At 37.1% G+C, this 12435-nt stretch overlaps 1 protein-coding gene across 4 annotated transcripts in view; it reads left to right on the forward strand.

Moving 5' to 3' along the window:
- The window catches only part of Bbx (BBX high mobility group box domain containing), a 245700-nt gene that overhangs the window by 107023 nt on the left and 126242 nt on the right, over positions 1 to 12435 (forward strand). The gene's annotated exons all lie outside the window — the stretch shown is intronic.

Raw genomic sequence — 12435 nt, forward strand, 5'->3', positions numbered from 1 at the left:
CATTTTATAACAAGTTTGACTAAGTAGTCATGTGACCTTTGATTTATGAATGAACTAATTTTTTGCAATAAAAGTATGTTACAATGACTCTAAATAGAAATAGACAGAAATTTAAATTGTTGATAAATTTTAAGATGAAATTTATATTTATATGTGTGTTTATATACATCTTAAATACATCATAAATATAGTAATAGGAATCAGAAAAGATGACATACAAAATCAAGAGTAATCTGGGAATTGACAATGGATGTCAGGGTCTAGTAAATTGAGAAACATCAGTCAGCTTAGACAAAGTTATGTTTCGTTATCACGTGTCTTAGCCAGTGTTGTATTACTGCGAAGAGACATTATGACCATGATACTTTTATATAAAAGAGAGCATTTGATTGGGGGCTTGCTTGTAGTTTCAGTGTCCATTCGCATTATAGCAGGGAGCATGGCAACACACCGGAAGACATGGTGCCAGAGAAGTAGTTGAGAGTTAAACCAGCAGGCAGCAGGAAAAGAGAATGACTTTGGAATTGGCAGGGCACCTGAAACCTCAAAGTCCACCCCTAATGATGCATCTCCCCGACAAGGCCACGCCTCCTAGTCCTTTCAGATACTTCCACTCCCTGAGCATTCAAACAAATGAACCTGTGGGAACCATTTTTGCTCAAACCACCACATGGAGTTCCCAAATTTTCATGGTGTGTTAGGGTAAAAGTTATTTTCCTTTTTTGTTCACAGTCATGGCTACTCATGCTCTTTATTCAGGGAATGAAACTGAAGGAGCATTACCTTGTGAGATACAACCTTAAGGTTGAAAGAACAGCGATTGTAGATTCATAGCTTTAAAATGACTGTGGAGTGATCTATGCCATTGTCTTTCATATTTCATTGCCCCAAACAGATGACTTGGTCAAAAATGTTTCTCTGTGAGTGGCTTTGAAAGTGGAGTAGGATCAGGTGGGACAGTTTGCCTGTATGTTCAAAATAACCCTCTTCTGCTTTTATTTAGTGAGACTGAATGTACTTAGGTTTAAAATTACAATAGGCTTAAAATTCCAAGCGGCCCTTCAATAGGTGCATGTGTTTAACATAAATTACCTGAGCACAAGTCCATTTGTTATGTGGAATACTATCTCTGCCTAGTTTTAAGAAATGAATAGCTGACATGATTACTAATTCCTTTTTGTATGTTTGTTTTTCTTTTCTTTTTTTTTTTTTAAGATTTATTTATTTATTAAGTATACAGTGTTCTGTCTGTATGCATTCCTGCAGGCCAGAAGAGGGCACCAGATCTCATTACAGATGGCTGTGAGCCACCATGTGGTTGCTGGGAATTGAACTCAGGACCTTTGGAAGAGCAGGCAGTGCTCTTAACCACTGAGCCATCTCTCCAGCCCTTTCTTTGTAGTGTAGTCTCCTAGAAATAGCCCTGTAGACCAGGCTGGCCTCGAACTCATAGATCTGCCTTCCTCTGCTCCCTGAGTGCTGGGACTAAAGACGTGCACTGCTGCCACCCAGCTACTAGTTCTTTTATGTTTGAACTTTAGACCTTTGCCCATCACTTTATCACATGCACATGTAACTGAGATTATTGTCTAATAAGTAGTTTGGAAATGAACAAGTAGTGCTGTAGACTGGACTATGCAGTTTGTATATAGAATTGGAAAAGGAAAATATGCTCATAATAGTTTATGACTTAAGTTTTATAAGTTATTAAAGCTTCTTTTCAAGTAAGGGATTCAAATATGTAGCCTAGGCTGATCTTAAATTCATGATCCTCCTGCCTCAGCCTCCCAAATGCTGAAATTAAAGGTATGTACCATCTCCTCTGCCCCCCCCCAACTTTATCTGTACTGCTGATATACAAAGAGAAAGAGGAAATGAATACTTTATTTTTTTCATTGTAATTATTTTGCAGATGGTATTATAGCCAAATGCCTCTTGATTCTTAAACTCAATTTCAAGAATAATTTTAGTGGTGAAGAATGCAAACCATGGAGGGAGCTGTTTCTTATACTAAAGAATGAAATGCAAACGCAAAGTTTTCTAAGTTATTTAATTCATAAATAAGAAATCTGGTTAATTGTGGTCCCAGATTTTACAAACAGTTTAGGTACCTTTGTGTTAGGAAACATTTGAAGTTGCCGAGTTTATAATTTTATGCTATGAAATTATTGTATATGATAATGAGATTGCTATAAGTGACGATATTAAATCTAAGAACTTGAAAAACAGAGAACCAAACTGATTAATAGAGGAATTACATCCCTATAAAAATGACTACCCTGTGTATTCATTGCTACCTAGCAATAGCAACAAATATTTGAAAACTAAATTGAAGAACAAGAGAATTATGGTTCTATTTACTCTCTTGTCAAAAAATTTCTATTTTTTTTTTCAAGGCAGCATTCTTTTACTTTGTAAAACAGTTGAGAACCCAAACAGCTAATTGGCATATATTCGAGGTTTAGATAAAGAGAAAAAAAGTTGTGTATGTGAAGTAATACAGTAGAAATCAAAGAACCTTAAGTCACGTCTGTCCAGCTGCCTTTTCTCCTTCGTGTCCTTTTCCCTCTTTGCTGATGATGTCTGTGTTAGCTGTTTTTCTCATCACTGACGAAATGCTGTCTGGAAACTGCTCAAGGGGAAGAGGTTGTTTTTGGTTCCTGGATTAAAGAATATGGTCCATCATGGTAGGGAAGGCATGGCATCTGGGCTCCACTGGTTCTATCTCACTGGCCCAGTTTACAGAGAAACTGTGGGCCACAGCTAGGCCCTGTCTCATTAAGGTTCCATAGCCCCCTAAAATGGCACTGCCAGCTGGGGACCACATATTTAGTACATGGGCCCTGAGACATTTCACATCCAACTAAAGCAACAGTTAAATGATAGTAGTTTGAAGCCCTCAAGTATTAGTCTAGATGCCACCCACTGAGTGTGGAGGGCTCCTTTTTACTATGTGATGGTACACTTTTTCTGTTACGCGCATCAAGTGGATTGGCACTTAGGATTAGTTGTAAGTGGTACATTGCTTGTTGTATATTAATATAGCATTTTTTTTGCTGTTGGTTGGTTTTCCTGATAGATGTTTGTGAATATTTTCTGTATCCCTAGAATAATTTCAACTTCTGTTGATTTGACATCAGTCTGAAATGAAATATAATCAGAAAGTAATAGACCATTGAGTTAAACACTTCCTATGCAAAATAACTTTAATTTGTAAGATTGTTCAGTTAATTTATATATTTATAAACTACAGGGTAAACTGAGAGCAGTGATATTATTCTGTAGATGTCACTTTAATGGTTAAGAAGCATTTTAGCTTCTTTGTCCTCTTTTGATTTGTTTCCTATAAAAGCTATTTATTTCTGAAATGATTCAAACTTGAAAAGAGAGAGATCGGGAAAGAAGGAGCTAGACAAATGAGGTAGACATGTGTTTTGAAGAGCATACCCCAGTGATCTGACTTCTCACCAGTCCCCACAGGTTCTGTAGCTGTTAGTAGTCCCACATTGGGGACATAAAGCCATTATCCAGTTGGTCTTCAGGGTATATTATAGATCTAACTGTAGCAATATAAAAACTGTAATTTTCTATCTCAGAATTCCTGTGCATTTCAATATAAATTATGTACTATGTTAACTGAACACTAGACTTACATATAAATTTAGTATTGTATATTCTACACATGTAGTGCTCTTCAAGTAGTTAAGAGGCTTAAGCTTATATTAGGGAGTCTGCATGGCTGTGGTACTATAACCTGCAAGCAATGCCTAGCATATGGAAGTTGCTCTGGTAACATTTGGCAGATTAGTATCATCCAAATTCACATTCTGTTTAATACTGTATTCCATTAAATTTAATGCCAATAAGCACCAAATCATTATTATATATTATATTTTATAAATAATATAGTATAATGTTAGTATGTAATTTATTTTATATTTGCATATTTAATTTTTCACCAACTGAACTCAAGAAGGGGTATTCTTGAAATTCAACGTTTTTCTATGCCTTTAAGTTTGCATTTGACCCTATAATCAATAAATGTTAGTGGCTCTGAGAAATTAAAATGAATAGCAGAACAACTGTAGGTACCTTGGCTCATTTTTCATGAACTCTCAATCAGCAAGTGTTACCATGTGCTAGCTCCCTAACAAATTACTCTCTGATTTAGCTGTGGACTTGCAAGTAGAACACATGCGAAGGTCGCAGTGTTAATACTGTTAGTTTTCTTTGGGCTGTGTGTCAAAAAGGTTGACTGGATTTGGCATTTACCTTGTACTCTAGGGTATTTTTAGGCTGCCTGTTCTCAAGATGATCTGTAAAGATGATAGTTTACGATATTGTCCATTGACTTTATATTGAGTTTTATAACTTGAGGTTTTTTTCCCTATTACTTGAGTTTGCAGTTTTACCTCCCCACATATATAACTAATTTTAAAGGGGGAATTAGGCAGCTATTTAATTTTTCTTTAACGCTGATGTGAGGTCCTTTATTACTAAGTGCCTTCTCATGATAAGAACATTTTCACTTCGTGTTTTAAAGTCCTAGACATTGTTATAGACACTGGATGCACAGATTTCTTGAAAACCTGGGTGTAGAGGGTTGGCTTGTGTTTAGAGTTTAGCTATTATTATGTGGTGAACAGTGTCCTTCTGAATTTTGCTACCCTACTTACAATGAAGAATTATCAAGTAAGAGACAGTAAAACCTACACTGTGTGAGAAATATGTGCAGAGTTGTATATACTGCTCTGCGTACCTAGGTGTCACCCAGATAGACATGTGCCTGATACTCTGCTTTCAGCATTGTTGGTGTTGCAGATCATCAAGTAGGTATATTGTAGAGGAATCAGTAAAGGTTTGATATCAGCCGTCACTGTCAACCCCAGTAATGCCAGACCTCTTCCTATAGCAATTACTTTATTGAGCAGTTGAAGGACAGAAACACACAGGAGGACTCTTTCAGTTCATTTGGTGAAGTGAACATTTAAATGGATGAAAAGTTTCAGGTCTGAGGTTTAGTTTTTTCAGTTACAGTGATAACATTGTCCTTTTCTTTTTGTATTTTCAATTAGCTTAAAAAGTAATGGGTACTCCAATAGTATTTTATGTGTACTTCATTTTGTTGGTTTCCACCCACCCCCTTTTCCTGTTGTCATTTTTCCCACCTAGCATTCACCCATCTACTTTGTTAGTTGTCTTCCCCAACTTCCTTCCTTATGCATCTGTCTTTTCTTCTAGTCACTTGGGCCCCTTTCTAATTTTATCTTTTATCTAGTATATTATTTACTCACGCCTGTATACCTGTGTTAAGAGACACTGCCTTTCTTTATTCGCTTTGAGACTGATTCACTATTTAGAAAACACGAGGTAAATCTTTCCAATAAGATTGTTATAATAGATCCTGTTGCTAGTGAAGGTGTTCCACTCTGACTGTCCGTCCGTCCATCCATCTGATTTGAGTTTCTAAGTGCCTCTATACTTTAGATTGTTTTCTTTTTTAGTGCTTATAAATACATATCCTTGTTTGAGCCTGAGAGATGGTCTAGTGGAGTGCTTATGGGGCAAGTGTGAGGACCTGAGTTTGGTGTACACTTAGAATCCAGCGCTGGGGAGCCAGACATGGGAATTCTTGATGTTTCCTAGCCAAACAACGTGACCTAATCAGTAAGGTAGTGAGGTTCCAAGATGACAAATGGCCCTAACTCGAGGGGAAAGAAAAAACAAAAACCAACACTGGAGGTTGGCCTACACACACACACACACACACACACACACACACACACACACACACTAAGCAGACCTGCATACACACGTGTTCACGTGAATGTGAACCTACACGCACACATAGTTTTATAGATTGCCAGCTGCATAATACTCACTACTGCTTCTTGAAATTTAATAGGCATAGGCAGAAACAACAACTTACCATTGTATGGATCACATTTTTGTGTTTTGTTTCTGAGCTTTAGGATAATTTTTAAAATCATGTGTTTGTTCTTATTACCGAAGGACCCAAGACTAACCAATCCGAACTCACCTGGTCAGTATTAACAAACCTGACATCCTGAATCCCACTTAGAGATTTCAGTGACCTCTTTACAAAGGAATGTTATCAATTGTATTTCCTCAGGTGTTGAAAGTGTAGTCCCTGGAAGGTTCTGGAAACCTTGTGATATAGGATCTAGGTGAAGGACCTAGGTCATTGGGGGACTCTCCTTGGGGACTGTATCTTAAACCCTAACCTTTTTTCCCTCTGTGCTTCCTGGATACCCTGAGGTAAACAGCCTCTTTGGCCCCACACTCTTACCACTGTGATATTCGGCCTTGCTTCAGGCACAAAGCAGTGGTTAGAGGTAACCTCAGAAACTTTAGACCTAGAGTGAATACTTCCCCTTGAACTGTCTTTCTTAGGTGCTTGTCATGATAAAGAGTCTGACTAACACAAGGAAATAAAGAGAAGCTTAGAAGGTTAAATTAGATGCCTTGTGTCAGTTGGCTAGGATATTGGGTGAATTTAAAACAGGGAACTTTGCTGAAATACCAGATGTAAGAGATCTTAAAAGAATGCCAGGGTAAGTTTATTCTTTCCCCTCTAAAGGTAGACAAACCACTGTACAGTTTTAAGCAGATGACATTGATGGGATTGAGCAGAAAAGAAGTAAGGACTGGAAAAATTGGTTTGGGGACTTTGGTACTGTCTTTGTTCAGGAGAAATCTGTTCTGTGTTGTTGTAACGACACTGTCAGGTTATGAAGTCTGGATATAACTTGAGATATTCAAATCAAGTAAGCCTTTATCAAATCTATGGGTTAGAAATTAAAGAGAACTTGCTGTGGGAGGGGTTGTTTGTGGTGCTGGAGAATCAAACCTAGGGCTTTGTATATTGTTAGTTGAGCACAGTACCACTGAGCTGCATCCCCCAGCTTGATATTTAATTTCAAGGACTTCTTCAGTGAAAGTGTTTTTGAAACATTTAGTGGTTGCTACTGTTTAGTTTTTTCTCTCTCCATCTCTGTTTCCCCCTCTTTTTGCCCCCCCCCCATATCTGTGTATGTGTGAGTGTTTTTAGTTATTGTAGAGTTAGCCTTCACCATTTCTCAAATCTGAATTCCAGGTCTCTCACCTGAACAAACTTAAAATTAGTAACCTATAGAACTTGGCTATAGACAGAACTTGTTTTGAGGGTGTAGAGGGCTAATGTTTTACAGAAAAAGGTGATGGCAGCAAAAGTTGTTGCAGAAAAAGGAGAGACATTGTTCTGGATAGATTGGATTGGCAGTGGAGAGAAGCTAGCCATGAGGCTGTGTTTAGAATGTTATTTTAATTTTGTTTTTGAGACAAAGTCTCACTGTGTGCCTTCTCATGATTCTACTACATCAGCCTCCCGAGTGCTGGGATTATAAATATGTACCATCATGCCTGGTGGGTGTAATTGTAAATTTGAGATGAGCTTGGAAGAGATTCAGAAAGAAACTAAGGCATAACATTAGGGAAAGCTGGGGTTGAATCTTTGAAAACTGGTAAAAGGGTATACTATATCTAAAAACAGAACAATGCAAGACTTAATTGTTTATAAAGGAAAGGAAAGCAAAACAAAGTCATAGACCGCAGGAAAAAGAGTATATGACTAGACTAGGGAAGGCAGAAAAGTGAGTAGATGGATAGTGAGAAAAATCTAAATGCTAAAGTAAAGTCTTTAGGCTAGTTATCTATGGATAAGGAAGTTTGGAGACAATGGTTTTCATCAGCTAGAGAAGCTAGCGCCGTATGCTGTTGAGTGCCAGTCTTCATAAAATAATCGATGGGTACTTAGAAATTCACTCTCAGGGAAACTAGAACCTGTTTTCTGTAAAGGTAATTTTAATCTTTCTCTTGGATGCTGCCTTCGACTGTTTCAATCAAGGCTTATCCAGGTCTTAATATCATTTCCTCACATGCACTGCAGTGACTTCGAATGTCATCGGTAAGCATGCGTCCTAAATGCTTCACCCACAGGGCTTATATTATTATACTTGGCATCACAAGGAGGTGAATAGTGGGTTCCTGTCATCGCCAGCTTTTCTTTTACACAAAGTGTAGTAATACCTTACGTAAAGTCTACTCTTAATAAAATTCCTTTTGAAAACTCTTCACCTGCATGTGCAGTTTCTGGGCTCTGAGGCAGATAAGGAGTCACCTGTTTTCACCTGCAGACGATGGTGGCAAGAGTATAAAAGATGCACTCCAGGTAGTAACAGTGTCTGTAAGAGTGGTAATCGCACTTTTATTTACACTTTATATGCTGAGTTCTCTGGCCGTGTGTGTGTGTGTGTGTGTGTGTGTGTGTGTGTGTGTATGTGTGTGTTATTGTTATTACTTGAGACAAGGTCTCCTGTGTAGTCCTGGGTGTCCTGGAGTGCTGGTCATCAGGCTGGCCTCGAACTCAGAGAGGTCTGCCTACCTATGCCTCCTGAGTACTAGGATTAAAGGCATATGTTAACATACCTGGCTGTATATATTTTTATGCTTATAATTTTTTCATTGTAGTTTCTGTAGTAAACTTTTAGATGTAGATATTCATTTTTCCTGTTTAATATATTAAAGAACTGAAAAACTCAGGACACTTAAGTTTGTTTGAGCTTCTTGACTAAAAAATACAAAACTGGGATTAACTTTTAAAGACTATACCTTGCAGTTTTTTTTTTTTTGGTGTTGTTTGAAAGCTGAGTTTTACATGTGTGATGGTAACATTCACCCCAGAGTGGAAGCACACTGCCTCATTGTTTCTTTCTCTTCTCTGTCATCTTGGAAGAATGCACTGATGCTTTCTTTTCTCCAGTGACTACACTGGAATTTATTATGGAGATGAACTCAGTTGCTTTATACTGTTACATATATTGTTGTTGTTGCTCCTGTTACCGTAGCATTTTATAAGAGAGGGCTTGCTGTGTCACCTAGCAAAGCCTTAAACTTGAAATTTTCCTGCCTCTGCCTCCTAAATGCAAGAAGAGCAAGTGTGCCTCATAGTGACATGCTAAGGAAGGCTTTGTTTGTTTTGGAATAGGGAGTTACTATGTAGCCAGGCTGTCCTCAGACTTAAAATGCAGTTCCTGCTGCCTCAACCTTCTAAATGCTGGGATTATAGTCATGTACCCATGTTGTCTTACCTTTATGTATTTTCAATTTTTATATAAGCTTGATGAAATATAGGTTCATATTTCATAAATATCTTGTTATGAAATTCATCCTTATCATGTAGATTTAGTTTTTAATGTTTTATTTTGCATATTTTTGTTTTTTAAAAATAGTTAATATTTATACATGCATATGTTGTATTTTGATCAAATCTGCCTTCCATTCTCTCCCATCCACTCCCCTCCGCAGTTACACCCCCATGTTTCATGTCTACTGAATCCCTTTTTGTGCACTTATGTGTATGGTTTTGAAACCATCGTTGGAAGCACGGGTAGCCTCTTAGAGCCTGAGAAAACTCTCTTTCTCCCCCAGCAGTAATCATTTGCCATTTGTACCTTTCCCTTTCTGAACTTTTGGCTGGCTTGATCGTATTCAAGTCTTGTGCGTATAGTCCCAGCTGCTGTCATTAATTTGTGCTGTTATGTCCAGCAAATATTTTTTTTTTTTGCAGATGACTGTTCCTTCTGGTTCTTAGTCTTTCTGATCTCCTGTTCTGTGGTATTACTGAGGCACTAATTCTGGGTGTAAAGAAAAGAACGTGGAGCACTATACTGCTGTGTCTGATCAACACTGTAATAGCACTAGATTTTTTTACAAAGGGTTATAGTATTTAATGTATATCCACTATTTGTGTATCCGTCTATCCCTCATCAAGTCAACTTAAATTTTATAGCATTGAAAATAAATTAGAGGCATCATCATATCACCTCCTAAATACTTCAAGTTATTTATCATTAATTATAAATATCTATATTCATATATTTTTAATTTAAAATCTTTACTGACATGAATAAATATCTGCAACCCATTTAAGTTGTGATGAATGCTACACCAGTGGAAACTGAATCCCAGTAACCACATAAGGCTCTGAAGTGCCTTTTTAGTCCTTATTTTGATGTGGGAAGTAAGGCACAGAAAGTTTATCTGCTCCAGTTTATGCTGCTGATTGGTTCACAGAGCTGGGATTCAAATCCTACCTATTTGGCTGCAGGGCTTGCACTCCTAACCAGATAGCACTGCCTTTAGATCATCCTTACACTTGTTGATATATCTACTTATTATATTCAGTGCGCAGGCAATCCCCCTAAACGTGTAGACATAGAAACTGATACACTGGCTTTAGTGAGAACAGAAATGATGTTCTAAGAATGCATTGGTTCCTCTTGACACAGTAATAGAAATCAAGAGGATCATTTTACTTTGACAAAGAAGTTCCCTTATCAGACTACTAGGTTGAATCACTGCCTGGTGACATCTTTTGCATCTTTTGTAAGTGGGGTTTTTGTTTGTTTGTTTGTTTTTTGAGACAGAGTTTTTCTGTGTAGCCCTGGCTGCCCTGGAACTCACTCTGTAGATGGCTGGCCTCGAACTCACAAAGATCTGCCTGCCTCTGCCTCCCAAGTGCGGGGATTAAACTGATAGAGAATTTCCTAGTGACAATGCTGAGGTCCAGGAAACTCCAAAAATACCATTAGAAAAATTAAGGTTAATTACACTCAGTATTTTGTACTAAATAAATTTTTGCTTATTGTAATTAATAAAAAAGTGTTCACCTATGTGTGACTTACATAGTTCCCCTTATCTTTATACCCCAGGCTTCAAAATAAAAGGCTTAACTATTTTAGAATTCATATGATTATGAAATTTATAAAAATTTCAACATGTGGACTGACTAGAATTTTGTCTTCCTAAACAAAATGCATAAAAAGTACAAGGATCAGAAAACTGTATTTTTAAAAACAAGGAGGTTTCAGTACTTAAGTAGTCCATTTCAGTAAAGCCTCCCACTTTCTTTCCTGTATTATGTTTATTCCACAAAGCATACATTAAATATTAATTAAGAATCTTCTCTCAGTATTCAAATGATGAAAAATTGCTACTCTGTAGTTTGAAAAATAATCCCAGGTATTACTGAAAACTGAATTTGAAAAAGCAGCATGTTGTTAGTAAAACCTGGCCAGTCACTAGAGGGCAGAGAAGCACTGTTCTTATGCCTGATGTGAAATTTTCTGTTTTAAAAATTGCTGAACCTGATAGAAAGATAAATCGATACACAACTGGATAGAAGTTTCTTTTTTATTTTTTTGTATTCTTGTTGTCTTGTAAAATTCAATGACATGTTTCCCACTGTGCAGAAGGAGCTTTTCTGGCTATTGCAGTGACTGCTTCTCAAAGGTGATGGTTATTTGAGTGTTAGTATTGCTCAAGAGGACCTACAAACACTGATGGTTACGAAGAGTGTGGTCGTTTGTACATGGAGTGTCGTGAAATAGGACTGTAGTGTATGTAGATGGTTAGGTGCAACTATGAGACGATTCTTTATCATTGTCTCTAAGAATTCACTGAAGTTTGGTATGTTTTCATTTTCCTGATCAGCTCAAATATGTTGGATCATTAATTAGGACCTTGAAATGTCAAAGTGGTAAAAGCAGATGAATTAATTCTAACTCTTTCTAAAATCTTGTCTATCTATCTATCTATCTATCTATCTATCTATCTATCTATCTATCTAGACGGGGTTTCTCTGTGTAGCTCTGACTGTCCTGAACCTTACTCTATAGACCAGGATGGCCTTGAATTCAGACAGCCATCTATCTCTGCTTCCTAGGTGCTGGGTTATAGAAGTGTACCACCACGACCCGGCCTAAAATTTTTATATTTTTTCTGGTGACTTCACTCAATTTTATTTCTGTTCTCAATTTTCTATCTGTTTTTTCTGATATATTTAAAAATATTCTTGTAACATACCTTGTTATTGTCCTATAGGATAGAAAAAATTACCTTAAAGTAGAATTTGAATTTTATTTAATAAAAATTTGTGTTTATATGATATACTTTTCTAATAGGAACAGCACAGGATATCAGGAAAAATACTGAATTTTGGAGTCTGATTCAGCGCTCTAGTTTTTCATTTGTTTGTGACCTTGGGCAAATCACATTACCTCTGATTTTCATATTCAAAATTGGAAAAATGGTATTTTCTTGTCAGGCCAGGTTGCTTTGAGCATCGTGTGTGGACCTGGTGAAGATGAATGTTGATGGGTAAAGGTACATGATCAGGGAAACCTCAACAGTTGCTTTTAAACAGTTGATTGTATTGCTTGTTTAATATGACAAGGGCACCACCACTTCATAAATAGTACCATAAATGTGGACTCCTAACCAAACCCCAAGTTATGATTGCAGACTTCTCTGTCTCTGACTTTCTTGGCTGCTTAATCCCTGCAACTCTGGCTAACTCTCAGTTCTGTATGTCTA

The sequence above is a fragment of the Microtus oregoni genome, unplaced genomic scaffold, assembly GCF_018167655.1.
Source record: "Microtus oregoni isolate MIOR12 unplaced genomic scaffold, Mior012 000023F_ref0000262, whole genome shotgun sequence".
Lineage (NCBI taxonomy): Eukaryota > Metazoa > Chordata > Mammalia > Rodentia > Cricetidae > Microtus > Microtus oregoni.